At 46.5% G+C, this 13,095-nt stretch overlaps 1 long non-coding RNA gene across 1 annotated transcript; it reads right to left on the bottom strand.

The window, feature by feature from the left end:
- Window positions 1-9,185: 9,185 nt before the first annotated feature.
- LOC309654376 lies at window positions 9,186-12,723 on the bottom strand. The gene is made up of 2 exons (XR_014260202.1): window positions 11,557-12,723; window positions 9,186-9,497 (listed from the first exon to the last, which is right to left on the bottom strand). It is a non-coding gene; the product is annotated as an uncharacterized lncRNA (long non-coding RNA).
- Between the last annotated feature and the right edge of the window lie 372 nt (window positions 12,724-13,095).

Here is a 13,095-nt window from a genome sequence, read left to right as displayed (position 1 = left end):
GTTTCTTATCTCTTTATGACCCTCCTGTGCTGCCATGGAGCAGCACTAAATAGTAAATGCTTGAATACTTAGAAAGCAGGAAAACAAAGAGGGAGGGACGGAGAAAGAAAAGATGAAGAGAAAGAAGGAGAGAGAGATGAAAGGTGGACTAGAGAGGAAACCGAGAGACACCTGAAGAGAAACCAGCTCCATTCACCTTCCAACCACTTCAGGGAAAAGAAGGCAGTGACTAGAGACTTTGGGTCATTTGCAACTCTTCCTTGGGTCTGCTTTTCATCCCTTGAGCCATGGCATTGGAACAGACTTCGAAAACCTCAGGGACTTCCCTGGTGGCGCAGTGGTTAAGACTCCGCGTTCCTAATGCAGGGGACCTGGGTTCCATCCCTGGTCAGGGAACTAGACCCCGCATGCCACAACTAAGGAGCCCGCCTGCCGCAACTGAGACCCAGCACAACCAAATAAATAAATAAATATTAAAAACAAAAAAACTGAAAACCTCAAAGTGGCTCTGGACTTGCTCTTCAGCCCCTCTGAAGCTCAATTTCCTCATCTGTAATAGAGATAATAATGGTACTTATCTAATTGGGTTGTTATGAGGATCAAATGAAAAAATAACGGGAAAATCCCTGGCACCTGGTCCATGGTAAGCACTCAATAAATGCTGTGTATTATGATGGTGATGGTTCGGTGATTCTAAGAATTCCAGACCTGTCGGAATAAAGGGCCGAGCACTGCTGGGGAGGGGCCGTGCTTCCTAAGCTTGGAGAGATGCCTATTGTCCTAGAGCAGTGCCCAGTGGTCACATAGAGGTCACACCATGTCGTGTTTTCTCCCAGGCCTTCCCACGGGCGCCCCACCCCCCACTGCCCCCAACAAGACACACAATAAAGACTCCTGATTGCTTGATGAAAGGAAGCGGATACACAATTCATTTCAACTTTAGACCTAACCACCCCCCAACCTTTCAAAAAGAATTGCACACCCTATTCCAATTTACACACTGAACCCACATGGAATTTTCCAGCGGGTTCCGAAGCCTTTGAAGTGACCAGACCAGACTATTGATTTATTTCCAACTAACCTCTCTCTTTGAACCCAGAAGGGTCAAGGTTAATTATATAATAAAACACACTGTGCCCAGCTGCCCCCTCTGCGGGCGCAGGGAACCCCCAGACCTTTCCGAGGCGGCGAGAGGTGGATCGTGTTTCTGATCCCTTCCTCGCATTCATTTCCTTTATCAGGGCCCATTAAGAGGAAGAAAAAAAAAACCTACCCCCTCATTTCCTCCCTGAGAGATAAATTTTAATTTGCTGGAAACCAACAAAAGGGATATAAGCTAGGTTTCCAGGCTGCGCCCTGTGGTTGATAAATCTTGCTGGGAGCACCTATTCTGGAGCCGGTTGGGAAAGGGGGTGGGGTAGGGGAGGGAAGCAAAGGGGTGCAGACCCCCGAGTCTGCCTCTCCCACACAGGGGGAAGGGAGCCCCAGAGGGCCTGACTCAGCGGATGCTTCCAGCATGGCCGCGTCCCCATGAAGCCTTCTTTGCCCGTTGAAGTGAGTTAACCCACCAGCCACAGCTTCTCCTGTGTGAGCTCAGTTCCCACTTTCCCAGATGATGGAACAGGCTCCGAGTGGTCTCAGAACTGGTCCCACTTATCACAGGTAGGAAGTGGCAGGGCCAGGACTGCAATCCAAGATTTTGTTCTCCTCGTAAAATAATGGATTCTTCCCACCGACCCCCATCCTCCCACCCCAGGGAAACAATGTAAATGTTCTTTTCATTTCCATCGTTTAAAGAAAAAAGATTCAAAACTGTTATCTAACATACAGTCCATTATCAAATGTCCCCAGTTGTGCCAACAATGTCCCTCTCACCCGTGTTTTCCCCATCCAGGATCCAGAGACTTGCCCACTCCCTTGGTTATCCTGACTCTTTCCTCTCCTTTCTTCTAGAACAGCACCAGCCTTTCCTGTTTTTCCTGACACTGACGTTTCTGAAGAAAAAAGGTCAGCTGTCTTGCAGAGTGACCCACATGTGGATTTATGTTTCCTCCTGACTATTTAGAGTGTCCTGTTGTTCTCAAACTCAGGTTCGGCCGCTCGTTGCTCAAGAATCCAATACTGAGAGACAAGTATCAGGTAAAAAGGAAAGACGGCTTTACTGAGGAAGCCGGCAACCCTGGGGAGAAGGTGAACTCATGTCCCAGAGAACCAACTCCCCAGGTTTTGCTCAGAAATTATGTAGGGAAAAGAGGAAGGGGCTACATGCTGGGGAGAGGGCTGTGGGGTGTGTGATCAGCTCGTGGACATTCTTCTGATTGCTTGGTGGTGAAGTAACTGAGAATCAACATCATCAACCTTCAGGTTCCAACCAGTCTAGGGTCTACGTGCTTGTGAACAGCAGACAGTTAACTTCTTCCACCTGGTGGGGATTTCAGTCTCTGTAAAACAGCTCAAAGGACGTGGCTCAGGATATTATCTCTAGCCCTATAGGAGGAACTAAAGGTCCTTGACTTTGTTTAATGGCTAAACTATTATTGTTTTGTCTTGTTTGACTGTTTTCCTTTGCTTCTGCATTTTCCTCACTTCTCTGATTAAATGTATTCTTTGGAACTGGGGGAAGGCCTGGAGGCTAAAGTTTTTCTACAGACAAGCGGCAGGCAGAGGACAGGGTGGGAAGGGAGGCCACATAGGTTCCAGCTCGGTTACAGTATGTAGGGCATCACATCTGGAGGCCCACGGGGCCAGCTGTTTTTGGCAAGGGACCCAGGATTTCCAGCTCCAAGGCCAGTGCTTATTCTCAGCCTCCTGGGGGCTTCCTGGCGCGCAGGGAAGGAGTGTGAATGGTTCCACCTGGGGGCGCTGTCAGCACTGGCCACCAGAGGAGCTCGTTCTCTGGGATTCTTCCAACCCCACAGGTTGCAACCTTGAACCTTGGGAAGAAGCCTACCCATCACGGCCTATTCTTCTCTCTGGAATGTTCCTAAGTTTGTGTCAAGGCTTCATACCTCCATGAGGCTGTCATGACTAAGGCAGAACCAATGCTCCCTCCTTTCTGCTTCCGCAGCCCTGTGTTTCTGCCTCATTGCATATCTTGTCTCAGTGTAGCCGAGGTCACCATTGATGGGGCTTGCTGAACAGCCTGGAAGAGGTGCCGGAGGATCAATTATATTACATGCCACATTCTAAAGAGTCCTGAATATTCTCTTTGACCATCTTCCTCCCTATTATCTCATGGCTTCACCTTCACCTCCAAACCTCTCTCTCTCCCCAACTCCAGTCTATACTGGATTTTCTCTTATTCTTGCCCATATCCCTCCTCCCTCTGGATCAATTTGGTTCTTCTTCAAGTAGCTCTATGCCTTTCAATTTTTCAAAATTAATTTAAGAGAATTCCCTGGTGGTCCAGTAGTTAAGAATCCACCTTCCAGTGCAGGGGATGCGGGTTCGATCCCTGCTCGGGGAACTGAGATCCCATATGCCGCGGGACAACTAAGCCTGCGCGCTCTAGAGCCCACGCGCCACAGCTAGACAGCCCGCGTGCCGCAACCACTGAGCCCGCGTGCCGCAATGAAGATCCCGCAACTAAGACCCGAGGCAGCCAAATAAATAAATAAATAAATATAAAACAAAACAAAACAAAAAAAACCTCAGGTCTCCCAACTTTCAGTCCCAAACATGTAGAAAACTATTGGCATAGAGATAATATCTGTAAGAACGTGAACTCCCTGGAACACCCATCAATATTTTTAATATAGAGTAGTTAACCTCTTAAAAATAAATAAATAAATAAAAATAATTTAAGTTAAATAAGCAATACACAAAAACATTCTCACTGTTAAAAAAAAAAAGTAAAATATTACGGAGGTTCCCCCCTCCATTGCCCCAAGCCCAGTCCCCCTCCCAGGGGTAATCGTTGCTGTTGCATGGTATGGTATCCTCCCAGGCCTTTTTCCATGGAATTATAGATTTCCATATGCACTCAAGAAAAATATATGGTATACTAAATAATGCCATTTATATTTTCTGTTTCCAATTTTTGGTGCTGTAGTGGACACCCTTGCACCGTCTCCCTGTATTCATCAGTGTGTGTTTCTCTAGAGTAGGAATGAGAGGATTTGCTGGATCCTGGGGCACAGGTCTGTGGAATGACCGCCCTGCGTGACTGTGTGTCCTTACTGTCTGCCTGCAGACCGTGAGGGGATTGGGCCTGTTTCTGTCTTGCACAGGCAACTTCCTTCCCTCCCAAGGCAGCTTTGCAGATCAGAGAGCATCCTGGGAACTTTGCCCATCGGTAAATGCCCAGTTCAGTCCCAACAAGCCCCATGTATCAATCTTAGCTGATTTAGAAAGGATTTACTCTCTAAGTATTGCAGCTGTTTTCAGGTTGGAATGATCTGTTTTTTGATCTGGCCTCCTTCTCCAGTTTCTCCGTGTCCTACCTTCTCTCTGTCCCCTGGTCCCTCTCCATTTCCCTGACCCCCCTTCCCCACATACTTGCCTCTCTGACCCTCCAATCCTCCTCAGCCAGGCTGGACAGTAGCCCCGGAGCCGGGGCTGGGAGTGAACGTGCAGCCCCCAGGTCAAGGCCCCACTTGAATCCCCACCCTTTGCTCCTGCCCAAAGTGGGCACAGGAGTCCCGCCCGCCTCTGCCGTCATGCCTCACAGCGACCCTGCAAATGTTGTGGCCTGTGTATGTATTATTTATTCAAGAACATTATATGTTTAAAAAAGTCTAAATCACAAAGCAAAAAGTAATGGCACCATAATGAAATTGTCATGTAATACAAATAAAACATCTGCATAAAAATACTTAGCATAGAAAAATTTCAATTAAAAGTAAAACGTGTCTCTTTTCACATTCCTACTGTTCTCTTAACTGAGATCCTCTTTTTTTTCCCCCTTTTGTTTTGATTCAGATCAACGGAGAGGGCCAGTGCCTGATTTTAGTAATGGACGATAACCTCCCTTGTATGGCACAGACTAGATGCCACACACCCATGCTGACACACTTAAAACTAAACTTATGAGGTAAATACTACTATCATTATGCCTGCTCATGGATGAAATATTTCGGGCACAGAGAAGTTAAGTGACTTGCTTGAGGTCACACAGCTAGGAAGTAGAAAAGCTGGGATCAGAACCCAGACAGGGTGGTTCCAGTGCTAGGATGGTAACCACTGTCCCACACTGCCTCTCAGCCTTAATGTGGGCAACTCCCACCCCCCAATTAGGCACAGATGTTTGTTTTCCAAAGCACTATTCTTATTCTGATATTTCACTTGAATCTCTCAATGACTCTATGAGGGAAGGGAAGACCCAGCTTATGGGCCAGCACAATGCCCCGTACCCAGCCTCACAGACAGACCCCGAGAAATGGTAGCTTGTGACCAAGGGCAGAGATGTGGGTAGGTGCCCAGACTCGGCAGTGCTGTGTAGCATGCAGCACTTGGCGGTGTGTGTGCATGAAGTTGTGCGTGAATGCGTGAATGTGTGAGCATGCGCACATGCATGTTTGTGCATGTGTGTGTTTGCATGCACGTGCATGTTGTGTGTGTGTGTGTGTGTGTGTGTGTGTGTGTGTGTGTGTGTGGGCATGCACTGGTGTGTCCAGCCTGGCCGTCTCGGCATGACCATGTAGCCCTGCGTTGGCCCCGCTGCGTCTTTCATCCCCGCAGGGAGCAGCGCCTCAGTCGGGCATAGTGGGATCAGCTGTGTCACTGAAAGCAAGGGCTGTTCAGATCATGGGCAGTACTGTTTGTTTCTGTCACACTCTTATCTTTACTCCCCTGAGCCCAGACCTTAGCATCATAAAATGTCAGAGCCTGGATGAAAATGTGGAGATTATCTAACTCAGGCTTTCCCTTGACAAATGGGGAGAGCGAGCCCCAGAGAGGATATTGTTAACGTTAAACACAAAATGGAGACCGGACTTGAGAATTCCCTGAGCAGATAAAACCGTGTAGGTCCTGAAGGCAAAATGAAACCCAGCTTATTTCATGAAGGTAAGTGAAAGTTAACTTAGGTTATTTGTTGTTAATGCCCCTGACAATCATAAGAGAAACTTTAGTCTTTTTCCTAAAAATGGTATGAGATGATCACTTTAAACCTGCCAGCTGAAACCCCATTGTAATCACCAGTCATTGTAAACGCTAATATCTTCCTCATTTTCACTTTATAAGCCATCCTATAACTTCATGCCCCTGAGCTTCGTATCAATCTTTGAATTTGGAAGCTCCCAGTTTGCGAACTGTTTTTATAGGCATGATAAACTCTTACCATTTACTGATTTGGTGGTTTTAGTTTAGCTATTTCCGGATTTTTGACAGTACTCACAACTGGAGGAGGTCACCCAGCTAGTCAGGGGCGGGGCTGGGATAAGAACCCGCATCTCCCCACCCAGTTTCACGCTCTTGCCACAGTCCTGGACTTTTGTCTGCAAATAATAGACCAAAGGTTCCCAGGCTGCGGCTGAGGCTGCCTCAAGGCTGGAGACGGTGGTCGGGAGTCGGAGCTGCTTTGATGTGTCCCCTGCTGTGCCTTCTCCACCTTCTCCTCCCGGGGCTGGCATACCACGCTCTCTGGGAGAGCGTTCTGTTCTCAGGCTGATCAGAACTCCAGCGGGTGAGCGAATATGCTTTTGATTAATTACAAATGGAAAATGAATAAATTCTTAGTTGATAAATGCAGTGAGAAGAAATAGTAAATTGTGTCTTTGATAAAGGTCTTGGGAATGTTTGTGGAATGAATGAATGAAGCATGACAGGATAACAGGAGCCCTGGGAGAGACTGAACTTGAGGGGTTTTTGGTCTCTTCATCAAAAGAAAGGGTCAGGGGCTTCCCTGGTGGCGCAGTGGTTGAGAATCCGCCTGCCAGTGCGGGGGACATGGGTTCGAGCCCTGGTCTGGGAAGATCCCACATGCCGCGGAGCAAGTAGGCCCGTGAGCCACAACTACTGAGCCTGCGCGTCTGGAGCCTGTGCTCCGCAACAAGAGAGGCCGCGATAGTGAGAGGCCCGCGCACCGCGATGAAGAGTGGCCCCTGCTCGCCGCAACTAGAGAAAGCCCTCGCACAGAAACGAAGACCCAACACAGCCAAAAATAAAAATAAATAAATAAAATTAAAAAAAAAAAAAAAAAAGAAAGGGTCAGAAAGTCCCTTGTGTCACCTCAGGAGGTAAATTACCTTTGAGGAAATGAAGAGGCTTCTCTATGGTGGGGAAGGGGTTCCCCTAGAAATAACTCAATTGTTCTGGAAAGGGGGTGTAATTAGAATTCCTATGTGTTCTAGTGACCATCCTGGGGCTGCCCTTAGAAAGCCAGGATGGGAAAGGGGTCTTGAGGGGCGGGCTCTGAAAGGAGGGGCAGCTGGCACTTGCTGATTCGGGCTCTGAGGAAACAGAGAGGTGTGTGCTTGGGGCTGCCCTCTCAGCTATGTGGCAGGCTGAAAACAAGGAGGGGATCCCTTCATGCCCTGAAGACATGCAAAGCAAGGCGCCATCACTGAGTGGAGGTCCCCATCTATATGATCAGGCCACTCAAGACGGCTGTTCTCTTGCTCTCTGGACATCCCCTGCTCAACCAGTCCCTGCCTCACCTACACCCAACTCACCTGACTGACCTTCCCTCTTAATCATAGAGCCTAATCAGTAAATGCCTACATACTTGCCCCCCGCCCCAGCTGGTGATTGTTCTAATCTTTAGATCAGGACATCTCCACCAAGATAGCTTATGAAAGGGGCAGTGAGGGGCATGCGCCTCTGCCGGTTTCCCTGGCAACCGATGAACCAACCTGATGTCAATTCCCTCTGTAACTGAAACCTCCCTCTTTACCCAGGAGTAAGACTGCTGGTGAGGTGTCCCTCCAGGATCTTACTTCAGCCATGTAAGTTCCCCCATCCATTAAACCACTGATGTCTCTGTCGCTGACTCCGGGCTCTTGCTTCAGTCTTGAGGCTGGGCAAGTACAGGGCCTGCAGGCCTGCGGGGTGAGCCCACCGCTGCCCTTAGCATGCATGAGGTGCTGTTTGCACGGTGACGTGGTGTGGGCAGAGCAGTTCTGGCTGCAGGGACTGGCTGGACAGTGGGGCTTCGGTGTGGAAGGCACCAGAGGCTCTGAAGCCTCCAGAGTTTGGAGCAAATGGTGTGTGTGTGTGTGTGTGTATGTGTGTGTGTGTATCTGACTGGTTTTATTTGCCTTTCTGGATCAGGTAGGTCATACCTGTTACTGAACACATAGGGAGGGGCTCCGCAGGAAGCCTCTGAGTGACTGCCTAGTTTTGGAAGATGAGAGCAATGTTTTATTTTGCATATCAGTTTTAAACATCTCTTTTTTTTTAAATTTATTTTTATTTATTTATTTAGTTGGCTGCATTGGGTCTTCGTTGCTGTGCGTGGGCTTTCTCTAGTTGTGGCGAGTGGGGGCTACTCTTCGTTGCGGTGCACAGGCTTCTCATTGCTGTGGCTTCTCTTGTTGCAGAGCACGGTCTCTAGAGCACAGGCTTCAGTAGTTGTGCCACATGGGCTTAGTTGCTCCACGGCATGTGGGATCTTCCTGGACCAGGGCTCGAACCTGTGTCCCCTGCATTGGCAGGCGGATTCTTAACCACTGCGCAACCAGGGAAGTCCTAAACATCTCTCTTTTGTATCCATCTTCTCATTTGCTTCTCACCACACCCTGTGAGGCAGGCAGGGAGGTACTTACCTCCATTTTCTCACAGAGAGGATTGCCTCCTGTGGAGATCATTTAATGAGAGACTGTCTTTCTCCTGCTGCTTCCTTTCACATTTCCCAGGACCTACTATTTCCATGGTCCTGACCAGGGACTACAGGAAGGATGAGACTGAGGCTGTCGGGTGAAGCTTCTAGACTGGGAGGAAAGCCAAGCCACAGGGTGACATCCAGCAGAACGCCTGAAACCAGGTGCGGTGACTTATAATATCACTGCGATAAGGGTTCAGAAAGGGAGTGTCTAGGTCTTTTCCTTTTCCAAGAGTATTAAAATCAGTTTGTTGAGTGCCATGAAAATTCCTCTTGAGGCAATAGAAAAATTTCAGAGAAAGTAAACAGAAAAGTATACTGAAAATATAAACAGAAATTAGTGAGGAAGAAAAAGATACACTGGAGAGAAATGTCAAACTCCAAATTTAGTTCTTTGAAAAAGAAAACTAATAAAATTGACAACTTTTTCTTTTTAATTTTTAATTTTATTTTATTTTTGGCTGAGTTGGGTCTTCGTTGCTGTGCACAGGCTTTCTCTAGTTGCAGCGAGCAGGGGCTCCTCTTCGTTGCGGTGCGTGGGCTTCTCATTGCGGTGGCTTCTCTTGTTGCAGAGCATGGGTTCTAGGGGTGCAGGTTCAGTAGTTATGGCGCACGGGCTTAGTTGCTCCGCATCATGTGGGATCTTCCCAGACCAGGGCTTGAACCCGTGTCCCTTGCATTGGCAGGCGGATTCTTAACCACTGTGCCACCAGGGAAGCCCCAAAATTGACAACTTCTGACAAGATTTATCAGATCAAGAAAAAGAGAAGGCATAAATAAATAAATAATATTGGGAATGAGAAAAAGGGACATAACTGAAGAGACGGCAGAAACCTAAATAATAGATTATGAACAACTGTGTGGCAATAAATCTTAAAACTGCAGAAAAGGTATTATCTATGTATCTCTCTTAGAAAAACTGACTCAAGAAGAAATAGAAAAGTTAAATGTCTATAACTAATAAAGACAGGAATCACTAGCAAAGTGTCAGGTCTAGAATGACATTTTACCATTTGCAACAACATGGATGGACCTGGAGGGTATTATGCTAAGTGAAATGAGTCAGTCAGACAGAGAGAGACAAATACCGTATGCTATCACTTATATGTGGAATCTAAAACATAAACAAATGAACATAACAAAACAGATCCACAGACACAGAGAACAAACTAGTGGTAACCAGTAGGGAGAGGGAAGAGGGGTGGGGCAAGATAGGGGTAGGGGATTAAGAGGTACAAACTACTATGTATAAAATAAATAAGCAACAAGGATATATTGTACAGCATAGGGAATATAGCCAATATTTTATAATAACTTTAAATAGAGTATAATCTATAAAAATATTGAATAGCTATGTATACCTGAAACTAATATAATACTGTAAATCAACTATATATTAATTTAAAAAAAAAAGTAATAATATGACCAAGTTGGGCTTTCCAATGGACTGAATGTTTATGTCCCTTCCCACAAAATTCATATGTTGAAACCCTAATACCAGTGTGATGATCTAGGAGATGGGGCCTCTGGGAGTAACTAGGCCATGAGAGTGGAGCCCTCATGGATGGAATTAGTGCTCTTATAAGAGGAAGCCACAGTGCTAGCTAGTTCTCTTTTCTGCCCTGTGAGGATACAAGAAGTCAGCTGTCTGCAACCCGGAGGAGGGCCCTTACCAGAACTGGAACCATGCTGGCACCCTGATCTCAGACTTACAGCCTCCGGAACTGTGAGAAATAAATTTCTGTTGTTTGTCACCCACTTTACAGTATTTTGTCATAGCAGCCTGAGCTAAGACAAGTTTATCCTAGAAGTGCAAGATTGGCTCAACATTTGGAAATAAATGTCATTCACCACATTAACAATTTAAAAGAGAAAAAGCATACGATCATCCTAATAGATGCAGCAAAAACTTTAAACAGAGTGTAAGCAAACATCTGATAAAAGGTGTCTAATACTTACAAGAAACATCCTACTCAATGGAAAAGCATTTCTTTTAAAATCAGGCATAAGATAAAGAGGATCACTATGATTTCTACTTCACATTATACAAGATCAACATCGTATATGCTAAGTGCTCAATAATATAAGAAAAAATATCAGAAAAGAAGTTTTAAAAAAATGTGTAGGGGCAGAGTCAAGATGGCTTATTAGGAGGACATGGAATTCGCATCTCCTCACAACTAGGGCACCTACCAGGCACCAGTGGGGGACCACGGACACCTAAGGGGACGGGAGGAACCCCCAGTGACCGGATAGGATGTGGGGCATGGGGGGAGTGAAGAGGGAGGAGAAGTGGAGGTGAGACAGGACTGGCACCCCTGAGGCGAGGCTGGGGGAGGGGAAGGGATTGGGAGGGCAGAGGATCAAAAGGGAGTGTGGCCATGTTTCCCCTGCCCACTTGGGCCCCCAGGAACCTGCTGATATCCAGGGCCTGATCCTCTGCCCACCGAGGCCCCCTCCAGCCACGTGGGTCCTGAGGGAGTGGGAGGGAGGGAAGGGGGAACAAAAGTAAAGGCCGGACCTCTGGGACCGGCACCCCTGAGGGGCAGCTGGGAGAGGGAAGGAATTCCTACACCCAGCGGGACCCACCCACGGTTAGGGGTCCAGGGGCGAAGGTGGAGACCCTGGGGGATACGATGGGGGAGGGGTGCAAAGGGCCAGAAGGGAATGCAGCCGGTGCTTTCCCCGTCCACTTAGGCACCACGGGCTCCCGGGTCTAATCTTCTGCCCTAGGAGCCTCCCTCCTGCTGCACAGAGCCCAAGCCCCACCCACACACCCTCACTCACGGCCCTACCGCCAAACTCTGGAACTCCACACTCCAGAGGCCTTCCTTTCCACGTGCTGCCTCTCCCTTTCTGCACAGGTCCTAAGCAGAGGCCCCGCCCCACATTCAAACGTCACCCCGCCACCCGCCTAGGTCCCGCCTCACCCTAAACCCCGCCCCTGCCTAAGTTCCACCTCCGCTCCCGTAGCCACGGCCTTTTTTTTCTTTTCTTTTTTCCTCTTTTAGATTGGGGGTCTGTTTTACCTTGTTGATTCACTGTTGTTGATTCTTTTATATTTTTATGTTTCCTAATAAATGTTTTATTTTTCTAATTTTATTTTATTCTTTATACTTTGTTAGTGATCTCTCCTTTTGGCTTGTTGCCCCTCCCCCCCCCCTTTTTTTCTTTTTTTCTGCTGTGGTTTTATTTTACCTTGTTGCAGTTGTTTCAATTATAGTTTTATTTTTTCTAATATATTTTTTATCTTTCGAATTTTATTTTGTTTTTTATTCTTTGATATTGTACTGCTCCTTTTTTGTTTTTTTTGTTTTTTGTTTTTTTTTTACTGCGCCATGAAGCTTCTGGGAACTTGGTTCCCAGCCTGGAGGTTGGGCCCGAGCTCCTGTGGTGGGAGCTCTGAGTCCAAACCACTGGACTAACAGAGAACCTCAGACCCCAGGGAATATCAATCTGAGTGAGGCCTCCCAGAGGTCCTCATCTCAGCACCAAGACCCAGCTCTATCTAACTGCCTGCAAACTCCATTGCTGGACGTCTCAGGACAAACAACCAGTAAGACAGGAATACAGCACCACCCATCAAAAAAAAAAAAAAAAAAAAAAAGAAATGACAAAAAAGTATGTTACAGATGAAGGAGCAAGGTAAAAACCTACAAGACCAAATAAATGAAGATGAAATAGGCAACCTACCTGAAAAATAATTTAGAGTAATGATAGTAAAGATGATCCAAAATCTCGGAAACAGAATGGAGAAAATACAAGAAACATTTAACAAGGATCTAGAAGAACTAAAGAGCAAACAAACAATGATGAATAACACAATAAATGAGATTAAAAATACTCTAGAAGGAATCAATAACAATAACTGAGGCAGAAGAACGGATAAGTGATCTGGAAGATAAAATGGTGGAAATAACTGCCAGGGATCAGTTTAAAGAAAGAAGAATGAAAAGAATTGAGGACAGTCTCAGAGACCTCTGGGACAACATTAAACACACCAACATTCAAATTATAGGGGTCCCAGAAGAAGAAGAGAAAAAAAAAAGGGTCTGAAAAAATATTTGAAGAGATTATAGTCAAAAACTTCCCTAACATGGGAAAGGAAATAGTCGATCAAGTCCAGGAAGCACAGAGAGTACCATACAGGATAAACCCAAAGACAAACACACCGAGATACATATTAATCAAACTATCAAAAATTAAATACAAAGAAGAAATATTAAAAGCAGTAAGGGAAAAGCAACACATAACATACAAGGGAATCCCCATAAGGTTAACAGCTGATTTTTCAGCAGAAATTCTGCAAGCCAGAAGGGAGTGGCATGACATAT

Source organism: Balaenoptera physalus (assembly GCF_965194825.1).
Source record: "Balaenoptera physalus genome assembly, chromosome: 2".
In the NCBI taxonomy this organism is placed as follows: domain Eukaryota; kingdom Metazoa; phylum Chordata; class Mammalia; order Artiodactyla; family Balaenopteridae; genus Balaenoptera; species Balaenoptera physalus.
Note: the sequence above shows the minus strand (reverse complement) of the source record. Positions and strands in the feature narration are given on the sequence as shown.